The 20008-nt window shown below is 46.7% G+C and overlaps 1 protein-coding gene across 3 annotated transcripts in view; it reads left to right on the top strand.

Annotated features, from left to right (window-relative positions):
- Window positions 1-20008, top strand: part of LOC135903138 (iroquois-class homeodomain protein IRX-6-like) — a 116002-nt gene that overhangs the window by 14656 nt on the left and 81338 nt on the right. The window contains exon 1 of one of the 3 annotated variants that reach the window (XM_070530712.1): window positions 15457-15572. The exons of the other annotated variants lie outside the window; for them this stretch is intronic. The gene's annotated coding sequence lies outside the window, so the exon portion shown is untranslated. Of the gene's footprint in view, window positions 1-15456; window positions 15573-20008 lie in introns of those variants that run through there. 3 annotated transcript variants of the gene reach the window in all.

The raw sequence follows: 20008 nt of genomic DNA, 5'->3' as shown, positions 1-20008 counted from the left end.
GCAAAAACGAAGTTATGTGCACTAGCATAAGCGCTAACTTTCACCACGAAACTCGGTACACGTTTGACCGCTTATACTATCAGCAAATATGAGGATAAGGAAATCCATTGTATAAGTGCAGGAGTCTAAGAAACCAGAACTAGCGTTCAAATGAGAGACTGTGTGCGGCGATGGCGATGGCACTACATGTTAGTTGTATTTTCTAACGTTGCGGTGAAAGCGGACAATGTTTCGGCGTCCGCGACACCTGAATTTAACCTATTCCGTTCGCGGAATAGCGGAATAGCTGTCATGCAGCAGTTGGCACAAATATCACGTAAAACCCTTCTGTTACCAGTCATTGGGTGACAAAAAAGTAAGATCGAATAATAATGAGAAGAATGAAGGAACAACGATGACATTATATCGCTGCTTGGAGAATCACGATAGCCAGCTACGCTACAGCTCGAGTCGTCTGGAAATGACGTCTATATATATATATACTTGAGCAGCCAATGTACGCAATACTTGTGCAACTGCCGGTGTGACTTGTCATATTGTTTTGCCATCTTACTGCGCAATGTTTATGATCTAGCGAACGGATAAATCCAAGATATACGTTTTGCATGGCTTAGTAAAAGAAAAGGACAGCTTCGCCCTAAGGCGAAGCAGTGAAAGTCATATAACAAGGTTTAGCGTTGCGCTCGAGTTCTGCGCATGGTGTTCTAACAATACGCGGAGGCGACATGGTACGACACAGCACGCGAGACAACTGCGGCGGTGCAGCAGGAACAGTGCCCTGGCAGATACCAGGCGTCTCAAAACGCTGGCGCGATGAAGAACGCCGGCAGCGACTTTACAGGCGTCGCCCCTCGCACGAGATGCGACCAACGTCGACGTCTGTCAGCGCCCATTGAAATTATTAGACCGAGTTAGCTTGACGCTCGTTCCGCTCAGACCAGTGCATGCACTATGCATGGTGTGGTACGCACACAGCTGCTCAGTAGGAATGCTACTGTGCCGGCAGGAACGCTATCATGCAGCAGCGGAAGGCAGAATGCTGCATGCGCTCGCTCCGGCAGAGCCGACTGAGCGGAGGCGTCCTTGCGCTCACTTGGCTCCGTCCTTTTTGCAGCCAAACGCACTTAAGGCCCTTTATCCCTCCACGCGTGCGCCGCGCATGCGCTGTCGATACCAAGACAGCGCGAACGCGCCTCGAGTGTCCGTATAATTGCTATCGCAGTAATAATTTTAAAAAATGCATATATTTCTTACCGAATACGGATAGCTCGCAGCTTCTATTTTGTTTTAACCAAAAACAAGCAGCACAGTCTAAGAAGAGAGAGATAAATATTCGTTTTGCTCTGAATACGAAGAATACGAGGTAACTGCGGACACGTCTGTCAGCGTGCCTTTGTATAGCCCGTGATTAGGTGCTGTTACCACTCACTTACTCCTTTCTTTTTTCTTTTTTTTTTGACAAAGAGCATGCTATTCATATCACCGCTAGTAAGTTTCCTTGGCGGCTGTTTACGCAATTGATAATAATTATGAAAGAAAAGGTAAAGCATTGTTGAGCATCTTTGTGTGATCTAGGGAACAATGTTCGGGGTTTTATGAACGCACAATATGCATGTTCGATCGAGGCAGCTGTTAGCTTTCGTAAATTTCATGCAATCTATGACTTCCACCAAGTCCTTTTGACGGAATATGCAATATCCAGCTTCCGACTTTGTAGCTTCTGGCATAAAAGTCGCATGTCGAATCTACCTGCACGGCCACTCTAAGAGAAACAACGCATGCTTCTTTCTTTTTTTTCTCCCCTACGAAGTGAATCATAGGAAAGGTCTTGTTCGCATGAAGCATAACGATCGTCTATAGATACACTACTACACCACGGTAATCTATGACACCCCTTTTGGAAGTTGTTAAACAAGAGTAATGAACGCGTGCGAGTCGGCAGCGGCACGCTGCTGTGCAGTTTCGCGAGGACGGCATCTGCACTCCTGCTGCGCGCGCGGAGGCTCGCATGCGAAGCCATAGCTTGCGTTGCCGGTCGCTTTCGTTCATCCGCGTTCTTGGCGAGCTCAAAACTAAGCGGAGAAGCACGTGTTGCGTCGAGGAGCGTCAATTAATCTTTTTAGCGCGGGGTTGCGCTGTCTAACTATTGTGTAGTGGAATCGGTAGCTCTGTTCCGACATCCCAGCTGCACAGATATATTCGACGTAGGAACGCATAGGATACTGACACAAGAATCAAGATGTAATACATACATCTTGCAGCAAACGTCAGAAGTGATAGACGAAACCCTTGCTTGCCATATTCTATTGTAATCAGTAAAAGCAACGAAGCTCTTGCACCCCTATTATTTTTCCCCTCGACAAGCCGGCAACAATTCCAAACGTGGTCTTTAAGGCTGTGTTAAAGAATACTCCAAGTAATATTGTTTTCTTTTAAATGCGAAAGCATTACATGTGTCATGAGGCAGAACATCCGGCGGGATAAAGCAATGGTAGCAAAAATGGCCTACGGCGCAAAGAGTAAGGACACGTGTAAAATACTCGGATCGACGTCACATTTATTAGGGAAGTTTTTGTAAACAAAGTAAATTAATGCTTTTGAAAAGAAAACCTGGTAAGTCTCGGTTTGCGTGGGAATCGAACCCGGACCTGCAGGGGGCAAGACGAGCACGCTTCCACTTGCCGACCCGACGCCACGGCGGCTCCACGGTTGAGGTTGACTAAAGGTGTGCCTAGTGCGTGCGTCATTGCATACGTCACGTCGCAGCCACCTGGCTGAGTAAACGTGTGTCCTAATGCATGCGGTCGTTGGGCACGTGATGTCGCTGCCAATGAGAGGAGGTGACCTAATAAGCGTCTTGCGTGACATCAGTAGTAATACAGAAGATAGCAAATGGTATAAATACGCTAATTAGTTGTGATTATGGGTAACTTATAAGTAAAGGAATTAAAGTTAGAACACGTTAGAGTAAGATTACTTAAGGTGAAGGGAATGAAAGTGAAAAAGTGGATTAAGGCAGAGGAAAGTGAATTAAGGTGAAGTAAAGTGGATTACGATATTAAGGTGGATTAAAGTGGATTTTAACGCTTTCGAATTCATATTCATATCGCGTAAGGATACTTAAGTGGCTGTCAATCTTTTTTCGTTCACCGGCAGTTTTACCAATGACGGACATTGCTATATATGACAGCACGGGCTCCCCATGGAGAAGGAAACAACAACAAAAAATGGCAAAAGCCTAAGGAGTCGTTCTCAATATATTTGTTAAATTAGTCCACATTGTACAGCCCCTTTCTCGGGTAACGCTTGCTTTTTTTCTAGAATATTCGTCGAAGCGTGATATGCGCATCAGTAGCGTTATATTTAAATACAAGCACGTGTCCTTATATGGCGTTAGGTTACCCATTCTTGTGGCTCGTTACAGCCTGTCTCTGGCAACCGGGAGTTAGAATAGCATAAGTATGCTTGATTGTGTGCGGCGTAATGCTAACGCTACAGCGTGCTTCGCAGCACAACGTAAGAAATTCTTTTTGTGCACTGGAAGGACAAGGCAAATCCTTTCAAATGGAAACTTTTTCACCGTCCTCTATAGACGTGAGAATACAAAGTACGTGCAAGTCGAGTGTCAAAGTTTAAATGTGCCGTGGTACCTTATATACGTCCGTACACGTTACCATGACAAAAGGCACGCATTTTCTCTTTATGTCCCGAAAATGTAAAACCTATGTCGAAAACAGTGCTAGTTGCCACTAGTGCTTTGTTGTCTAATCGTCATGACACAAGTCCAAAGCAAATATCAGAGTTTGATGAGGACGGATGAACGTTTCGTACAAGTCAGGGACAATGATTCGATTGATCTGACGCTGGCGGCACGCACATGGACGGGCGCCGCAATAGAATTTTACGCAAGTTCCCCTCTTGCGTGCATTAGAATGAAACACTAAATCCAGGCGCACTAAAGGGCCTTAGCGAATCCATCGGCGCATGCGCAATGCAGAATGTGTAACCCTAAAGAAGTAGTCATTTCATTTGGTGTTGCGCGCTATACCAAAGTCCCTAATTATATCAAATGGCAATTTTGACCACACATGTACGCAGACGTCTGCGCGCACAAAACTAAAATAGTTCATGTGAAACGGAAAGAAATAATCGGCCGGATCCACGAAGTCTTTCTTGGGAAAGCACGGCCACTGACAATGAGTTCTTGTCCACTATCACGATTCTCCGGAACCCGTCCTAATGGAATGGGGTCTGCGCATGCGATCGGTTGGAGAATCTAAACTCCTCTGTAACAAATCTCTACAAGGGTAGGAGAGGCGTTCTTACATGAGATGGTCGATGAAAGCTGTCGGTTTTTGCGGATCTAACCACTCTTGTTACCTGATCTGCGGTGATGAGCGGCAGGCCTACATTGATAAACGCCGTCTCGTGTAGCTCTAATGGGCATTTTACTCAGTCCTTTAGTGAGCTTTAATCAAGTGGTAGGAAAACGGGCAGAATTGCGTGGATCACCCATCCCCCCCCCCCCCCAAAAAAAAATGATGTGGCAAAACATAGGCCGTCCGTCGCTTCGCGCAAGCAGCCACGTAGAGCTAATAATCGTTTGGCGCGCTGCGTATACATGAAAGGACCGACAAAATGCTGAATCGTGAAACCATAAAGACGAGCAGCAGTGAGCCGGCTGGGAGTCACGTTCCCGGCGGCAGAAAATAAGCGGAGGAGGGGCGAGCACCGTTTTATTGATATTGCTTTATCACCACAGCCGCTTCTCGATTGTTATGCGCCCAGTCTGCAGTGTGCCTCTCACGGCGGCGTCTGAAGACACGAGCATACTTCGCTTCGTCCATCGGGCTTGTACGGATGTTCGCACGCGGGAGCGTGATGCGTGCGCTATGAGCAAAGCGCTCCGACTTACTTTGACGAGTGTAGTGCACTCCTTTAGCCGAAAACGGAATAAGGAGGAACCGCTCAGAAGTATTCTGAGGCAGAAATATAGCAGATGTCGTCGCGCATTCTGTCGATCGATGTATAGCGAAACCGAAGGCCCCCATAACCCAAAACGTAGAAACGAACTAGCGAAAAGTAGGGGCATTGAATTCATGTACGGCTTGCTTACTGATAATTGTATCAAATGGCATTTGAGGGACAACCGGCGACTGGCTTCTGCTTCTAATAGAAAGACAACACGAGCTTTAGTTTGGATCCCCGGCACATATCAACAACGTCTTTCTTAAACAAGATCAGGTAGTGAATAATAATCGCATAAATGTCGGTCACTCTTGATATACTGAAGACGATGATAGCCAATTAAAGAGCATTACAATCGCAAACCGAAATCCTCTAAAATAATTGCAGTTGATCTGCCCGCGATAGATATGAGAGACAAGTTGTAAACTTATATCTCGGAACATTGGACACCCGACCTACTAGGTAATGCTTACGTGGTGCGAAAGCATACCGTTACATACCGCTCGATTGTTACAATGTGCATGGAAGTGCAAAATATACCGTATATGGGGCGCCATAGCTCTATTTTTGTTGCACTTCGTCGAGTGCGAACCATGCTGTCGCTGCTGCTTTAATTCAGTGTAACAAACCACATGGTAAGATAAATCAGCAGGGACTGACCCTACTGTTATATACGGAGAAAATTAGTGGCCGTAAGCCGATAAACAAGTTAGTTATTGGTCGGAATTATAACGAGAAAGGAAAGACGACTCATTTGCCATAGCTAACGTAACGCAGCACCTCGAACACCCGGTCAAACGTCGCAGGGCATGCCTTCGCCAAATTGGTCGTCGTGTATAGCAGTACTATAGGCTGCACAGCGAAATGAAATGGTGGCGCACCAGGTGCAAGCAGAGGGTTGAATTGGCCTGAAGCTCATCGTGCGAAATTCTCCATTTGCTGCCGCGTGACAGAACCGGCAAGGAAATGTCGTGTACACAAGTGTGTGCTCTCTGATTGAAGGGAATATTACCAGGGGCAGCCGAAAAATGCCTTTTTTCGTCTACGCATTCTCTGAAGATCAGGTAGTGGCCTTCTCATAAGTGTTTAAATTGTTTGTAGACCACTGTTCACACGTAAGCGAATACACGTAGGCCATTAACACTCAGCTTTTCAATAAAAAGCTTCCTCCCCCTTTTGTGGGCTTACGTGAACATCCTGCTCCAGAGCACTACAGGCTCAGAGGCAGCGTTTGCGCTTTGTACCGACTCGCACCATTCCAGAGAGGGCGTGTTCTTGCGCCTCAATTGAAGTGCCGGCTTCCCTCTTTACATGCAAAAATGCAAAGCTAGTGCGTCAAATGCGAACTTTGCACAGCGTTGTGTGCTGCTGCATCGGTGGGTACTGGACGAATCTAAGGTCGAACCTAAAAACTTGTCTTCCCCAAAGAGGCAACGATGTGTAGAGCGTATTTCCGGCTCATTTACCGTTGCCCCGAATCGGCGCTTAGCTCCGCGCGCTAACCCCGCTGTAATACGTGGTGAAATCGGTTTTATACGTCTGCGTGTTCTAGCAAATAACCCATGATATATACGTTCGATCGTCAAGATTGAGGGTGAACATCGCGTGGCTTTAAATGGACGCCTCGACACCGAACGAAGGCTATATACGGCAAAAATGCGCTCGAAGTACGTGGTGACCGCTTAACGCGACGGTTGAGTCCGCGGACGGAACATGGCGTATCTCATGGGCACCGAATCGCGGCGCATACAGATAGGCGCCTCTGACCAGCTGCTCGCGCAAGTCGGTTCCGGTGAGCCACGTCACGCTCAGTCCTCGAACTAGTCAGCGATTTGTTGCGATTGTCCGAATGCGGAGAGTAAAAGACGATCACATAGATAGACATTCAACAAGAGCGGACACTCCCATAAAGCCCAGCTGCCGAATTGACTGCAGCGCACCAAGCAGCTGGCGAGTGCGCTGATCGGCGCGGCATTTGTTTCTGCTTCTGCGGTTCAGCAGTGCGCTGTCCTTGTGAGAAATCGATTTGCTTTAAATTTTTTAAAATAACTATGATTGCCAGTGACCTTTACAAGCTTCCAGCGAATCTGTCCTATCTCCAACGTGTAATATAACGAAGTAGACGCAAGACGCCTTGCGAAATGAGAAAATGTTTATTTTGCTTTATGTAAATGCTCGTTGCGAGATTTTGGTCCATGTTGTAATGTTGTAATTGTAATGTTGTAATGTTGTATTGTTGTTGTAATGTTGTTGTAATGTTGTTGCAATGTTGTAGCACCAGGTAAGCAGCAGTAGTTCCCGTACTAAGCTCCACCGGACAGCATCAGATCAAAACAAGGAAATTACGAGCATGTGTCATTTTGGTATTTAGACCTTATAGGAAGACTGCGTGTAGAGGCGAAACGTGCGAAAGTCGTGAATGGGCGACATTACAAACAAAAGCAATTCACTTTTACAAACTTGGCGCAGAAAATACACAAAATATGACGAAAACATCTGATTTCCAAGCATTCCCCATTGCCGGGCATTATTTCCTGCACTTTAAGATCACAAATACACGGGCGACTGCACGTTTTTGACACAATTTGGCTTCAGCCGGTGTGATGGCACGTCACGTACACAGAGGTGGCCACAACACAAGCTCCCAGCCAGACCATGCTAGACGCCCGCACAATGTCTACTCGCACTCAAGACAAATGCGTGAGTGCAATTAAAGCCTGTTTTCAGTAGTTCAGAAGACAGGATTTTCGAGTTACAAGGTCCTAGTTTTGAGTTCCTCGGCATTAACTTTTGCGCGTTCTGATGGTGCAAGCAAAACACCCCCGTGTTATCACTCTCGGCAATCGCTCGTCGCGTTTTCGACAAGCGTGAGTACCGAAAGAAGGTACATGTTGTTGGGAAAGGGGGCCGTAAAAAGCGTCACAAACTACGCCCCGTAAGATACAGTCAACGCCAACCTAAGTGTGTCACAACATCCGAGCTGCTTTTCGCTAACTGCGTCACAACGCCAGCTGCGTTTAACGTGCCCAAAAAGCACCTGAATAAGTACATAAACAAGTAACAATATTGTGTGTGGGGGGGGGGGGGGCGGCAAAGAAAGCGTCACAAACTTGTCCCAGTGAGATTCAGAACACGCGAAACTAACTGCGTAATGGCCGAGCTGCTTTCCGCTAACTGCGTCACAACGCCGGGTGCGACGAGCGTGCCCAAAAACTACCGAAATAAGTTATAGTAATGTTGTGGTCCATAGAAAGCGTCGCAAACATGCCCCAGAACGATTCAGTACACGCCAAACTAACTGCGCCAGAACTGCCGAGCTGTATTTCGCTAAATCGTCACAACATTCGGTGCTGTGCCGTAGGCCTGAATTGCTTGAAATGCAGCGCACACTGTCAATTAAAATTTGTCACCTCGCCGCAGTCCAATAGCGCAGTGGTGCCGTGTCGAAGTGCAGAAAGAACGCAAGAAAACCCCGAGAGCCCAAGAAACCGGGCTACATAAAAAAAGAAAAGAAAAGAAAAGAAAAGAAAAGAAAAGAAAGAAAGAAAGAAAGAAAGAAAGAAAGAAAGAAAGAAAGAAAGAAAGAAAGAAAGAAAGAAAGAAAGAAAGAAAGGACAGACGGGTCGCCGAACAGGTGAACGCTCACATGCGCAGCCGGCCTCGCTCGCTGCGGTGGCGCGTCTGGCGCATGGCGCATGCATCTGGCGCGTCTGGCACGTCATTGCATTGTCGCTAGGTAACGCAAGAAAAATAAGTCGCGGAGTATAAGTTCATTTATACGCAAAATGTTTTTTAGTTTTAGCGGGAAGGAATAAAAAGAAATAAGACGTTGTCTGTTAACTTCATTTCACATTGCTTTTTCTTTTTTCGATGCTCGCGTCAACTAACGGCTGGCATCAACATTAGTGTGACGCATTCCCTGTTGCCGCTTTTTGCCCGAGTGTCCGCTCTTGTCGAATTTCTTTCTCTATGACGGCCACAGAGCGTGCGTGGTAGCCCAGTCTGGTAGAGCTCGGTCGGAGTACGTATGCTGCCAGTCACGAGGTGTTTTTATATTAAATCAATAATTTTTTTTTGCGTGTGAAACTATGCCCTTGTTGCTGAGCCCCCCTGAAAAGATATGGAAGAAACTGCTGTCAAAGAAGCGTATTGACATTATGAAAAGCTTATTCTGTGATTCTGAGGTTCTCACGCACTTATTGAGTAACATAAGTTGGAGAAGGAGAGAGAGAGAGAGAGAAATAAGACAAACGTTAGGCAGGGAGGTTAAGCAGAAGAAAAATCTTTTTGCTACCCTACACTGTGTGCTGGAGGAGGGAGACGTAGAATGATAATAAGAAAATAGAGATAGAGAAATAGGGCGAATGCACACTATCACTGCTGTTCTCAGCACAGGATAAATGGGAAGAGGAAGCTTTGTCTACACCTCCGGGCCAGCATTTTATTATGCGAAACCTTCTAACTTCTTTATCTCAAAGCCAAGAACAAAGCTACGATGACGATACAAATTTGATTCCACCCGCAGCTGCCCCATTCCAGTGAGCATGGTAGGTAAAATAAAAATAAAAACCATAAAGATTTAGATCTCCAGGCTAAATCCAAATGTAGCTTTCGGTCGTTGACATTACTTTGTCCGAGGAGGCCCTACTGGTCTATCTGTAGGAATGACAACACGAGTTCGTACCTCTCTCTCTATCTCTCTCTCTCTCCGCTTCCTATATTCTACATGAACCGTCATCAATGAAGCTCTTAGTGTCTGAAGAGTGCGGTTTATGAAAAGATAGTCGCTAGTGATTTCGCTCATCGTTATGTTCGATCTCACCGACGTGTCCTACACCAGGTCAAATTAAGCGCTATTTTTTCCGGAGATTCTCTCAAACTTTCCGTTCACGCACACCCGCTGACTCATATCACGACACGCACGCTTCCAGAATAGCGTTCACGGTAAAGAAGTGAGATCCAGCAATCATTGTTTTTCAGGCGGCACTCGTTATCCCTTCGCTTCCTGCTGTACCTCTCACTTGAAACGGAAGATTTGCAGGCCTTGTCGCGAGCGCTTCCGTCCTAAGAACTATAAGGAAGGCAAGGTGTAGCACATCGCGCGAACAAGAGCAATCACATGTGCGTCGAGTAGTAACATGGAGATTGCGACGCGTGGCGTTGGTTCTTTCTTTTTTTAATTTCTTTTTTGGGTACTTCTTGCCTGTTGAATTGGTGTGGCACTCGTTGTGGTGCAAGACCTGCCATTGTCTGCCGGCCGCCCGGGCGCAGAGAGGGGGCGGCGGATGCGCCTTTCACAATGACAGGCGTCCGGCTGTCGTACATGTGTCTTCTGCCTCTGCACGCTGCACGATCACGCGTCCTTGGCTGTCCGCGCGTCTCCAGCAGAGACAGCCGGAGCGAGCGCGCCGGTCGCAGTTGAGCGACGCTAAAGAGAGAGGACTGCGCAATGTGCATCGCGGGCTGCCTGAGGCGCTGCCGCCGGAGAGGATGGAAGCGGCGCACTGTCGCTTTCGCGCGCGTCGTAATAGCGTCTGGCGTATTGTCTTCGACAGCTGTGCTTCCCTGTCGAAGGCAGCCCCGTTCGGTATCGTGAGAATTTCTGTGAACATTCCCTGATGACGCGCGGCTGGGCAAATAAAGAAAACGGTAACAATGTGCGGCGCTAATGGCACGACTGGTCAGGTGGGGATGCCCACGTGGCGAACGAGATAGATCAAAACCGACTATGGGGGGGGGGGGGGGGGGGGATGCTGGCGAAGCAGAGCAGCACCATCATAAGACGTTGAGTTGTTTCGAATAAGTTGGCGCTTAACGTTGTCAACGAAAGAAGCTTGCACGAGCGCAGCATGACGAAAGAAGAGAACGGACAGGCCTCAAGATTTCGCAGTAAGAAATATACGCAGCGTAACAGCGTCGATGCCAACAATGCCAGCTGCCGGTCACTTGGGTCGCAGACAAGGTCTTCTCAATTCGCGGATGTTAAGAAATACACCAGAGGCGTGCAAGTTTCTGGATGTCAGTAAGGAAACATTAATCAACTTTACGTCTCAAGCGATATAACTTACCTCATGTAACCAATGCATGGTAAATTATCTCGGCGTTCTTTGTTTCTTGCCTGCTGTGCTGAGCGCTGCGGTTCCTGCGAGTGACTGTCGCATTGAGGGACCTCGCGTGCACTTAAAATTCAACCTGTGTGCACTAACCGGGCATTTGCAGTTCTTTAGGCGATCTTGCTCCAAGATATAGAACCCGACTCTGCACGGACGAAGAAACATTCTAGGCCTGTACAGCCTACGTGATAAAAATTCCAGCAGACACTAACTGGCAGCTCGTCCAGCACGGATCCTGGGGAGATAACACCGATAAAAAAGAAAAAAAAGAGAAGTCTAGAAGCCTTACATCAGCGCAAACAAATTTTCAACGTTGTTTGGTTATCGAGTGACTAACCGCTCGTATACGCTCAGGGTAATAAATAACGTCATCACTGTTTTGGGCTTGTGCTGTGTCAGCGCAGATTGCCACGCCATGGGCACTAATTCAAACAAATATTTTTATCCATCCCAGTTCCATCCGCACACTGCACCAACTATATAGTATAAACCGACGGTAATGAATAACATCCTGCGCGTTGGGGCATAAACATAAATAAGCAAAGTACGCTTTAGTCAATCACTGTTCACCTTTCTTCTCTCTTTTTCGTCGTCCACGTCATTCGTCTTCACAGGGTGCGTTTGATGCATGGGCGTGAACTCTCGAAGCCAGCCGTGGACTGTGCACTTAGCGGTATACTGTTTTTCCATAGCGAAATGAGTAGCTCAGAAGTTGTTAAGGAAATTGCGCATTTCTGTCTTCGAGTTTTACTGCGACATGCTTTTATTAAAAGCTCGAAACTGGATTTGTAGTGCTTGTCGCCCTTTCCATTCCGCCTTCGTCGGACCTCCTCCTCATACCCACGCTATGGCGAAGAAAATTTTCGCCGACAAGCTCTACATAGAGAATCAAACTCACGCCCCTACACCGCAATGTGTAGTTGGGTGCCGGATGCGCTAACCGCTTCAGCTATGCGCAACATTAGCGTTTGATAATTTGTGCGGGAATTCGTGTGTCACGCAGACTCTGAAGAGGGGTGGCGCCTGTGCATGTATAATTCGACGGGGCACAGCGACTAATACTGTGGCGGACTAAGACGACGTTGCGCACACATCGCAGAGATCTCGAGAAGATAGCGCCATAATTTTTTAGGTGTAATTTAATAGATGTAATTTAGATTTAATTTTAGATGTAGAATTTAATATGTAGAGTGGATATATGGTGCCAATGCCGCATAAGGCTTTACATCTACATTTCAGGAGTAAGGAAGCAAGCGAGATGGTAGTGTCCGCTATGTGAGTTCCCTGCTGCCACGGTAAATAGGTTCAGGTCCGGAGGCATCGCTCAAGTTTAGTGATTTCTTTCTTCTCATTTACGTGTAAAGCGAAATGAATGGAGAGCTTATGGTAGAAGAGTTGTGTCCTTTGTGAGGCTAGGAACCATTAAGTATCTACGCTCGGAGACTATTCTTAGCCGGAGTGTCCACTGCAATGCCATGGCGAAAGACCACGTCCCAATCTCCTCGTTTATGCACTATAAGGACAGGTTCGAAGAGAAAGAGACAGAGGGTACAACCAACATTCAGAAAGGAGAGCAGCGACTGCTGCAACATTTAGATGTCTTGCAACATTCGTGTGGGAAGAGAGAACACTGACAAAAATCGCCCGCTTTTATGTGCAGCATGTTCTTTTTATCTTCTTCTCTCTCTTTCTTCCCGGCCCATGATAACACGGTTTCTTGGCAGATTCGCACCTTCATTTATATTGGTTAAGCGCCGAAGGCGCGCGCGATTAGAGCATGCGGCAGCGTTGATGCAACGGGATCGCAGCCCGCAAGATGTCGGCGCGCAGAAACAACCTGTAAATCTCGTGGCGATAAGTTATTCCGAGGTTTCGGGTCGATAGCTCTCGCTGCTTCGATGCGAGCGCACTGTACCCGGCTTGGTGGAGCGTACGCGCACAGACAAACACTGCGCCAGAACATGCAGCCCGGTCATGGAGCCGAGTGTTTGCTTCTTTTTCTCGGCTTTTCGAGGAAATGCGCTCGCGCTCTTTCGCCGCGCGCTGATCGCGGCTGCGATCTTTTGAGTAGCCGAGTAAACGGCGCGCCTCGGAAGAAGTCCGGGCGCCTGCTCGCCGCCGCAGGAGCATCGAAAGTGTCCCGCGGCAGAGCCGCCGAAACCTCGGCGCTCACCTGTTCCCGCCGTCGAACAAGTCTGCGGCGATAAAGACGCGCGCTGCAGACCAAGGGGATGGGGATCCCGCGGGCAGGCGCCTGTATCGTGCGCAGACATCTCTGCCTTCTGCGGAGCAGGAAAAAATGGCCGAAATCAGAGACGAAACAGGGAGCGAGAAACAAAGCTTGCCTCCATACAATAAGGGCAGCCGATGAGCGATGTGCACTGGGCGTCGTTTTTGGTTCTCAGTATTCCTATACTCTGCAGCGTCGCTGTATACGCGATTCAGATGCAGCCGCGGCGCTGCCTCCTGAACGATCGGCTCACTTCTTGTTCAGGAACATATGTCCCTCAATTCTATCTCCGGCGCATGAAGGCAAAGAAACAGCTGAAGAAAACAAAATGATTGAGGGAGATCCCATCGTTTCGTTTGCGAACGTATATCATACCCGGTTTTTTGGACCTGAAACTAGTTCCCACACGGGGCCGCATTCATGAAGCTGCTTCATCACGGGTTGCAGCGCTTGTTTTGATTGCTGCATCTCTTTCTCTTCTCTTCTTTTCTTTTTTTACCGGTAACGTGCATCGAAAGCAGCGCTTAAAATGATAGAAAAGATTAGTAGCTTTTAGGCGTGTCCAATGTTGTCTCTGCATAAGGTGTCTTATGCGCTACATGCTCATTTTTTTTAAACATTACAAAGGATGCATTGCCACCCTTGAGTAAAGAGGTGATCGCGATCATTATTCATAAAGGTTTCATTATAAACAGTATTTCCTTGAAACGAGAAAAAGAAATAAATAGCGGCATTTATTAGTTTGCACTATCATGAAAGGGAACTGCGTGTGCAATAGGCAGCTGGAGTTTTCTGAGAGAAGTAGTTCTAGTTTATCGTTTTTATTAGGAAAAGAAAAGAGAAAGTCCGGTTGAATCATGACACCGCTACTGTCTCATCTCTACTGTCTCAGGGGGGTCTGAAAGAGGACCGAGAGGAAAGGGCTAAAAAAACGTGTGTGTTGAGGGGCGGTGGGGGGGGTGATTTAGCTGGAGGACCGACCACTATCGGAAGAAGGAATTCTACACCATCGACAGCACCTAACGTCACAGAAGAAGGCCGTGCAAGCGCTACTGCGCTTGTTGCGATCTGCCGGCCTTTGTGAACGTCTCTAACTGGAACGCACTTCGTGTGCGTGTCTGTGTGTGTGACAGTATTGCGTAAATACTTGGGAGATGCGGTTAGGCTGAGAAATGTCGTAACTGAGGTGTTTATATTGATAATAATAAAAGAAAAACAAGAAGAAATTGTATCATGAATAAATGTTAACACGAATTGTTTCGCTAATGAAAACTTTCTTTTTTATAAAATCCAGGGTTGAGCCGCCTGCTCCAGGCACACCTTCTCTTGAGCTTGATGCCACGAAGTAGCACGCGAGGCTTTATTGGCTACATACCTGCTCCTAACCTCACGCATTACGCGACGCCTGTGGCTGAAAGGATGCCCCACATTCACCTGCTCGACCGCGAGCGGCGCTGGCTAACCCTCAATGGGCTAACCTTGTACACATACGCAACTACACAAGAATGTAGATGGAAGAGATGGCCGCCGCGGTGACGCAATCGGTGAACCAGCGCGCGCGTAACGCGGAAGCTGTCGGTTCGGCTCCCACCTGCGGCACGTTATCGCTTCGTTCACTCGCATTCGCCTTTACCTTACTATTTCCAAATTTCGATTTAACGTAGCATTTAAGTTCTCCGTGTGCCTTTTCTGGCTTCATTGTTGGTCGCTACGACTGACAAAATATCCAGACCCTCGGATCGCCAAGTTCTCGTGCATTTCATAGCAATGAGGTTAACCATCCCGGCACTCACAACTGCACAAGCATTATCAGTGCCCGCAGTCTCGGGAAGAGGCGCGCTGAGTTTAGAAGCACTTCGTAAGAGCCGACATGCGCTCGCTCGTCAGCAAAGCAGCTGAATACGCCGTTGCTTATTTGTAGAGTTTCCTCCACAATGGTCTTTAAGTCACTGCGGGGCAGAATGATCGCGCCGTGAGCTTAGCAGCTCACGAATCGTCTCGAGACTGTTGGAAGCTTGTCGGCGCAATGCTGTGCGCACCGGTTTCGCATGTAAACAATAGCGTGCATTCCCCTGATCGAGATATGGCTTGGCTTGCCAGCTTGTGTGTCAGTTTGCACCGCCCATTTACGCAGTGACGGAGAGCCCCGCTGTATGCACAACGCGTATCGGGCGAGACCTCATCGAAAGTGTTTGCCTTCGCTTGGTGCTCGAGATCTGTAGTATTCCCAGAAGCGTGGGGTCACTTACTGATATTAGAAGGTACTGCATTCTCCCACTCTTGCTTGCATGGTTTTCGGTCACAGATTAGACGCTCCTGAAATCGCGCCGGCCCGAAAGTAAAGAGTGACCCGTGTTCGGTGCTCTGGTTGTTTGGTGCCTGCAGGCGTCTGGAAGCTTAGTGATCGTATAGGCACGATGTATTGAGCAGCGTAAAAGCAGCAGCGTTAACTGTGACGCTCGAGTGCCTAATGTGGGGAAAAGTATTCAGAGCCTCGCTTTTCAACTTGTGTGCACGCAGCTCGATGTTTGTTTTCTGAAACACCGATATACAAAGGTAGGCTCGGTGATTGGTGTCGCATTGTTATTGGAAAGCACACGTGCTACCGTCAAAGTACTACTGTGGTGCCGAGAAGTAGCTGGGGATAGCAGTGCGATGGCGACATCGTGTAAGACTGTGCATTTCCGTTACTTAGTGGTATGCATGTTTGACGAACTATACGTAAATATCGCCGAGCATTTTTCTATATATTTTTATTGTGCCCCTTGCCAAGAAGAACAAACATTTAAAGTAAAAGAGAACACGCGCTGTGTAATGACGTTTTGAACAAATCTTAGCTAAATACAGCGCCAGAAGGTGTCGCCACAAGCGCTGCCATTCCGGGCTCTGTTCAAGTATTACGGTAACACTACGGTGACACTATTGCGGATACAGGCGACGATGGGTAAAACACTTCTTTAAAAGTTATTCGACTGCACTTTTATGCCACACATGAGCATGTAATTTTTGCAATATAATGCTATAAAGGACATTCACTGCTCTTGTAACAGCAAGCGAGTTCAGTGTGCAGAAACATGAACTCCACTGGGAGTTGATGAATAAAGTAAAGAAGTAGCAAGTATTAAAGCACAAGATACGTTCAGGGAGAAAAGACTGTCCCTTGTTACGGAGGAGGAGGAGGAGGAATAAACTTTATTTGTGCACAGCAGATTTGAGACCTAGGCCTCTACCTAAATGACGGCCTCGAGCCCTTGGGCCCTGGCGGCATCTTCGGCCTGCTGGATTGCCTTGCGTTGGTCTTCCGGTGCACAGCTGAGCAACGCGGTCTCCCACTGCTCTCTGGTTTTAATTATTTTATTCTGCATGGGTGTACGAGGACAAGCCCGTACCATGTGTTGTAGGTCCGCCCTTTCTTCACAGAATCTACATCTATCCGTGTAAAGGTCCGGGTAGTAGCGGTGGTAGGCCACCGGGTTCGGATATGTATCTGTTTGTAAGAGGCGCCATGCCGTCGCTTGCCGTCTATTTAACGAGGAGTGTGCCGGGGGGAAATGGGCCCTTCCCAATTTATAGTGTTTGGTGATCTCGTTAAAGCTGGTCATCCGGTCTCTCTCCGTTCCCAGTATTTGTTGCGTGTCACCTGCTCGGCCTGTCAGTTCTCGAGCCAGGTTGTGCGCTATTTCATTCCCGGGAAGGGAGGAGTGTGCGGGTGCCCATATAATGTGAATGTCGCGATCTTCACGAAAGTTGTTTAAAATTCTGAGTGCTTCCGGCGAGATTCTTCCTTTTGCATAGTTCTTGACTGCTGTCTTGCAGTCGCTTACTACGGTGTTGGCTTCCGTGGAGGCTATTGCCAGTGCTAAGGCAGCGGAGCTTCAAATATTTTTGTAGTACCATAAAAAGAAAAACGAAACTCGTCTGCGTTTTGTGAACAGTAAGCTATATAAATTGACCAAGTTAAAATTTCTTAAATGGAAAACATTTCTTGTGAGAATTGCCTTTCCTAGGACAAATAGGTTGGTATTTGAAAGGTGTTTACGTCAGTTATTCGATTCCTTAATAGTGTTTCCTCTTTCATTTCCTTTTTTTAGGGTGTTGGTGTATGAAATTATTGCCTAATGTTGACCACGATGCGGTCATACGTAGAAGCAGCTGCTTTACCAAAAATGGGGCTGTCGTATGACCTTTAGTGAGGTCAGCTTGGAATAAACTAGGTGCGTTGTAGGTACACCTTGAAGTAGTACAATTATGTCGTTGTTGGCTAATCAAAGGATCGAGAAAGGCGTGGTTATGTTAAATTGACGTATACTTGTGACCACAGGCTTTCCTACTATGAAATGAACTATTTTAATTGGAGGCAACAACGTTAAGCTTACGATGAATCGATTTGGGCCATAACAAATTACTAGAGTAAGCGTATATTACATTAAACAGCGAAACACATTACCGCGCTCATTTAGCGCACCTCTTGTAATATACGACTTGAAATACGCAGCTCATATATACTTTTCCTTGAATATTTTTTGTTCAGCATGGTGGTCTTACTGCAATGAAGGATTTAAAGTACACAGAATCCGCAGCAAGCCGGCCATATCGTGCTACAGGAATCAGTCGTGTATACCGATGTGCAGTGATATGAACTTCATTGCAAAGTGAGCACCACAATATTACAGCGCACGTTAGCGTCATGTGCCGTAATATTATTTATTGAAAATGGTAAAATATGTGCAAGGGCCGGTCATTTTGGGCACAGATCACCGATGCGCTATTAAAGTAATGGAGCGGCTGCAGGGGGAAAATAAAATGCAGCCGAGCATGACCCGTGAATACGCAGAGTGGCGACCATAAAAGAAAGCAGCGCTACGACGAAATGCGAAGTGGTGAAGAACGTCAAGACAGGCGCTGAACCCACAACTAACGTTTTGTTCGACACGAAGCGTACCTGTACATACACAGCTAAAGCAAGAAAGCAGGAAACCAAAAAATTACAACGTGCACATGCCCAAAGACAAGTAAAGAGACCGCGTGATAGCCCTTGGAAGTCATCTGATAAAATTACTAATGCAGGATATCTCCTTCGAGGACATAACAATAGATGGCTAGCTTAATACCCGCGACACACGGGAACGCCAAATTTGTTTGAACTAAAAGACATGGAAAGCCGTTCGCACGAGTTGACACACTGCAAAGGAGCCTCTCCTTTCTGGTAACGGTCCCTTCTTGCGCAGCCCATTCGCAACAGAATAGTTGTCCAAAGACTTGGTAGTCTTTGTGACAATTTTACTGCTTCCGGAAATGTTTCTTACAGTTAGCAGATGCTGAATTTGTATCGAAGTGAGCTTTTATTGGAGACGTACTTTGACACGCATGCAACTGGCCGCGTCGCAGATGTCACCAGCGTCTCATCGCCGTGCTCGCCTCTGGCTGCTTCGTCCGCCTGTTTTTTTCCTGCCATCCGGTTTCGTCGGCGCAGCGTGGTCTCTCTCTGCCACACTGATAACCGCGAATATGTGAATTGTAACGCTGCGACGGATCTTTTATGCTTTATGCTTTCTTCTTTTCTTGTTTTGCATTGACGAGATGCACAACTGTTAAGTGTTTTCTGGGTTTCAGTTTAAACAAGCAGCGCCTCCTCTTTCGCTGCGGTGCTTACTGAAAACATATTAAGGAGACCGCGCTGTACCGTGTGTCACTGGCGAAGCTCATTTTTCACAAAGCGATTTATTTCAAAGCACTTTAGTTCGCCCGTGTATCATGGTTATAACACATGTCACCAATTCGCGCGATAAACACGGTTTGCTTGATTTCACGTGTTCCTTGTTCTCAATGAGTGAATAACAGTTCTACATCAGGAACATCTGCACCTTTAAAAAACCCTTTGCATAAGAACTTCGTTTTAATTGAATTGAAAATAAAAGAAATAGACGCAGCCAGCTTATAATGATGACAGCTACTGCTTTTCGCACAGCGAAAACAACAATAAAAAATATATATGTAAGAAAATGAAAAGAAACCACATAATAGGGTCAGAAATCCACAGCACACAGTCCTATGCACCCATGAACATTAAAAAAAAAGTCAAAATGCAAGTTGGACCACAATGAGTTTGTAAATAAAGTCACAAACACACATAAGCGGCCGTGACGTAGACTGCGATGAGCATATAAACAGATGAGGAATTACAGAGAGTTAAAATAATACATGCACAGAATACAAAAAGGGTATAACACGTAATATACAAGCGCTAATAATTACAAATAATTACTGGCCTTCCTTCTTTCTCATCATCACTTCACCTCATTTTCCTTTTGTAGAGTAACACTGGACGGACGTGCGTTGTTACCCTGGCTATACTTTCTTTTCTCTCTCTCTCTCTCACTCATGTCTCACTTTAGGCTTCCCTTAGATGTATGTATGTATGTATGTATGTATGTATGTATGTATGTATGTATGTATGTATGTATGTATGTATGTATGTATGTATGTATGTATGTATGTATGTATGTATGTATGTATGTATGTATGTATGTATGTATGTATGTATGTATGTATGTATGTATGTATGTATGTATGTATGTATGTATGTATGTATGTTCACTTTGGCGCTCGTGGGACCTGCGGTGACCAACACTTTATTTCAGCTACAACCAGACTTGACCCGTTTGCCTACTTCCGCGTTACGCAACACGACAGGAGG

The sequence above is a fragment of the Dermacentor albipictus genome, chromosome 1, assembly GCF_038994185.2.
Source record: "Dermacentor albipictus isolate Rhodes 1998 colony chromosome 1, USDA_Dalb.pri_finalv2, whole genome shotgun sequence".
Classification (NCBI taxonomy): domain Eukaryota; kingdom Metazoa; phylum Arthropoda; class Arachnida; order Ixodida; family Ixodidae; genus Dermacentor; species Dermacentor albipictus.
The sequence above is the reverse complement of the archived record's forward strand: the minus strand, read 5'-3'. Positions and strand labels throughout refer to the sequence as shown.